The sequence below is a fragment of the Capra hircus genome, chromosome 9 (genome assembly GCF_001704415.2).
Source record: "Capra hircus breed San Clemente chromosome 9, ASM170441v1, whole genome shotgun sequence".
Classification (NCBI taxonomy): domain Eukaryota; kingdom Metazoa; phylum Chordata; class Mammalia; order Artiodactyla; family Bovidae; genus Capra; species Capra hircus.
This window is the reverse complement of record NC_030816.1, coordinates 41198481-41203323: the sequence shown is the minus strand read 5'-3', so window position 1 is coordinate 41203323 and position 4843 is coordinate 41198481. Positions and strand designations below refer to the sequence as shown.

Sequence of the window (4843 nt, the reverse complement as noted above, 5' to 3'; positions counted from 1 at the left end):
ATCACCTCCATTGTATAATCATAAGGGGTTTGATTAGGTCATATCTGAATGGCCTAGTGGTTTTCCCTATTTTCTTCAATTTAAGCCTGAATTTTGCAATATATTTTGATTTCCTGGTGCATATTAAAAAATATGTTTATACTGTATTCTAGTCTGTGCTTCCCAGGTGGCACTAGTGGTAAAGAACCTGCCTGCTAAAGCAGGAAACATAGGCAACACCGGTTCAATCCCTGAGCTAGGAAGATCCCCTGGAGGAGGACATGGCAATCCACTCCACTGCTCTTGCCTGGAGAATCCCATGGACAGAGGAGCCTGGCAGGCTATGGTCTATAGGGTCACAAAGAGTCGGACAAGACTGAAGTGACTTAGCATGCATGCATACTCCAGTCTCTCATGTGTTCAACAACATTATGTCTAAAAACACAATGTACATCACTTAATCAAAAATAATTTATTGCTAAATAATGCTAACCATCTTCTGAGCCTTTGTTAAGTTATAATCTTTTTTACCGTTGGAGGGTCATGCTTAGATGTTGATGGTTGCTAACTATAACCAGAGTGGTCGTTCCTGAAAGCTGAGGTGACACTGCCAATTTCTTAAAATATGACAGCACTGAAGTCAGCCATATCAACTGACTCTTCCTTGTGTGAATCATTTCTCTGCAGCATGCAGTGCTCTTTGATAGCATTTTACCCACACTAGAACCTCTTTTAAAGTTGGAGTCAATCCTCTCAAGTGCTGCCACTGCTCTGAGCTGACTTTATGTAATATTCTAAATATCTGTTGTGATTTTAACAGTCTTCACAGTTTCTTCACCACAAATAGTTTATTTTCAATAAATCACTTTCTTTGTTCATTAAGAAGTAATTCCTTGTCCATTAGTTATATCATGAAACTGCAGCAAACCAGTCACATCTTCAGGTGCCACTTCTAATTCTAGTTTGCTTGCTATTAATTTTATTTATGTATTAATCACATTTGCAGTTACTTCCTCCACTGAAGTCTTAAATTCCTCAAAGTCATCTATGAGGGTTGGAATCAACTTCTTCCAAATCTTCTATTAATGCTGATATTTTGAACTCTACCTATGTTCTTAATGGTGTCCAGAATAGCAGATATTTTTCAGAAAGTTTTCAATTTACCTTGCCCAGATCCATCAGAGCAATCACTGTCTATGGCAGTTTTAGATATATGAAATGTATTTTTTAAGTAGTAAAACTTGGAAGTCAAAATGACTGTTGGATCTATGTGCTACAGAATGGATGCTGTGTTAGAAGGCATTAAGTCAGCATGAAACTTGTACTTTTCCATTAGAGCTCTTGGGTGATCAGGTATAATGTCAATGAGCAATAATATACAGAAAGGAATCACTTGTTTTCTGAGCAGTAGAACTTAAGAGTGGGCTTTAACATATTCAGAAAACCATGCTGTAAATAGATATGCTGTCATCCAGACTTTGTTGATCCATTTATAAAGCACAGGCAGAGTAGACTTAGCATCATTTTTAAGGGACCTAGGATTTTTACAAGAGTAAATAATCATCGGCTTTAACTTAAAGTCACCAGGTGCATTAGCCCCTAACAAGAGAGTCAGCCTGTCCTTTGAAGTTTTGAAGTCAGTCAGGCACTGACATCTCCTCACTAGCTGTGAAAGTCCTAGATGGTATCCTCTTCCAATAGAAGCCTACTTTATCTACATTGAAAATCTGTGGTTTAGTGTAGTCATCTCCATGGATTATCTTACCTAGACCTTCTGTGTAACTTACTGCAGCTTCTACATCAGCACTTGCTGCTTCATCTTGCACTTTGATGTGATCGAGATGACTTTTTTCTTTAAATCTCATGCATCAGCCTCTGCTAGTTTTAAACTCTTCTGCAGCTTCCTCAACTCTCTACGTTTTCACAGAATGAAAGAGACTTAGGATCTTGCTCTGGGTTAGGCTTTGGCTTAACAGAATGTTGTGGCTGGTTTGATTTTCTATCCAGACCACTAAAACTTCCTGTCAGCAGTAAGACTGTCCTGCTTTCTTATCATTTGTGTGCTCTCTGGATTACCACTTTTAATCTCCTTCAAGAACTTTTCCTTTGCATCCACAGTATGGCTGTTTAGGGCAAGAAGCCTAGCTTTCTGCCTATCTTCACCTTTCACATGCCCTCCTCACTAAACTTAATCATTTCTAGCTTTTGATTTAAAGTGAGAGATGTGGGACTCTTCCTTTCATTTGAACACTTAGAGACGATTGTAGGATTATTAATGGTCATAACTTCAATACTGTTGTGTCTCGGGGAATAGGGAACCCAAAGGAGAGGGACAGAGAAACAGAGTTATAGCTGGTTGGTGGAGCAGTTAGAATGCAGACAACATTTATCAATTAAGTTAATCACCTTATATGGGGCTGATGTGTGGTGCCCCAAAACACAATAGTAACATCAAAGATTACTGATCATAAATCATCATAACGGATATAATAATAATTTAAAAGTTTAAAATACAGTGAGAGTTACTGAAATGTGACAGACACAGAGTGAGAAAATGCTGTTGGAAAAATGATACCAATAGACTTGCTTGGTTCAGGGTTGCCACAAAACTTCCAAAAAATGCAGCATCTGAGAAGTACAATAAAGGTACGCCTGCACAAGTCTCATTCACTGTTATTGATTTATTGACTTTGTTTACGGCATCTTCGGTTTTCAATTGTAATGTCCAATCTGTACTTATAGAGCCTGTAGTTCATGCTTGGCTTGAAGTAACAGTGCTTCTGGTTATTATTTGTTTATTGTGCTTGTTGTTTTAAACTTACTTCTAAAATGTGGGACTTAAACAGAAATTTATTTATAGTATGGTATGTAAGTTGTTGCTGTTCAGTTGCTCAGTCATGTTCAATTCTGTGACGAAGCACACCAGGCTTCACTGTCCTTCACTATCTCCCAGAGCTTGACCAAACTCATGTCCATCGAGTTGGTGATACTATCCAACCATCCTGTTCTCTGTCATCCCCTTCTCCTCCTGCCCTCAGTCTTTCCCAGCATCAGGGTCTTTTCCAATGAATCAGCTCTTCACATCAGATGGCCAAAGTATTAGAGCTTCAGCTTCAGCGTCAGTCTTTCCGATAAATATTCAGGACTGATTTCCTTTAGGATGGATTGGATTGATCTCCTTGCTGTCCCAGGGACTCAAAAGAGTCTTCTCAAACACCGCAGTCCAAAAGCATCAATTCTTTGGTGCTCAGCCATCTTTATGATCCAACTCTCACATCCATACATGACTATGGAAAAACCATAGTTTAGACTTTGTTGGCCAAGTAATGTCTCTGCTTTTTAATATGCTATCTAGGTTGTCATAGCTTTTCTTCCAAGGAGCAAGTGTCTTTTAATTTCATGGGTGCAGTCACCATCTGCAGTGATTTTGGAGCCCAAGAAAATAAAGTCTGTCACTGTTTCCATTGTTTCCCCATCCATTTACCATGAAGTGATGGGCTGGATGCCATGATCTTCATCTTTCCAATGCTGAGTTTTAAACCAGCTTTTCCACTCTCCTCTTTCACTTTCATCAAAGGCTCTTTAATTCTTTTCTTTCTGCCACAAGGGTGGTATCATTGGCAAATCTGAGGTTATTGATGTTTCTCCCAGGAATCTTGATTCCATGCTTCATCCAGACCAGCATTTTGCGTGATGTACTCTCCATATAAGTTAAATAAGCAGGGTGACAACATACATCATTGACATATTATTTTCACAATTTGGAACCAGCCCGTTGTTTCATATCCAGCTCTAAATATTGCTTCTTGACCTGCATACAGGTTTCTCAGGAGGCAGGTAAGGTGGTCTGATATTCCCATCTCTCTAAGAATTTTCCACAGTTTGTTGTGATCTACACAGTTAAAGGTTTTAGTGTAGTCAATGAAGCAGAAGTAGAGGTTTGCATGTAAGTTAGGGACATAATCTTCTTCTTTTCAATATGGATAATCAATTACAATTTATTAAATAGTCAATATTTTATATACTTACTGCTAATGTTATCTCTGTATGTTATCTCTATATGTTATCTTCTAATGTTATCTCTGTATGTTATCTCTATACAGAAAGTTTTATCTGTAGGTGAATTTTTTTCTAATATATTTGCTATCCTTACTCTAACACCACAGTTATTTTGACTTTTATAACATGAGTAGCAGAGGTGAGAGTACCGCTTGTTAACGTCTACCAAAAGCTTGCTGGGAATTTAACTGGATTACGCTGAAATTGTGAACTGATTTTTGGGAGATGTGACATATTTGTGGTACCCTCTTCCCGTTTATGAAAACATATCTCACAGTTTATTTAGTTCTGACTCCATAGTCATCATAAACTTTTTACAATACCCTACCAAAAAGGTTCCTTTTATATATATAGATTACAACTTTAGCTACTATTTGTAACTGGATCTCTTTAAAATTTCAACTTCGGTTTGGTTTCCACTGGTGAATAGAAACACCATTGATTTTTTTACTTTCTTTCTTATACACTTCATATCATAGAATGCCCTTAGAGGTTCTAATAATTTGCATCTGTTGTTTTTAAGATCTATGTAAGCAATCCAATTACTATGAAAATGTGCAAAATTTAGAAGAGTTATTACTTAGACATATTTTTTTCAACTGAGTAGAATTTATTTAATTACACTTTTGTCTCTTCCACTAGAATTATTATTATTTTTGTTATTTAAGAACTTTATATTATGACTATGTTGAAACATACATAAAAATAGAATGATGAACCTCTGTGAACCCTAGAGCCATCTTCAACATCATAATCAACATTTTATCAATCTTGTTTCATGTTATTCCTTCCTCCCTCCCCACTG

At 37.2% G+C, this 4843-nt stretch overlaps 1 pseudogene; it reads right to left on the bottom strand.

Annotated features, from left to right (window-relative positions):
* LOC106502474 lies at positions 490–2262 on the bottom strand (annotated as a pseudogene).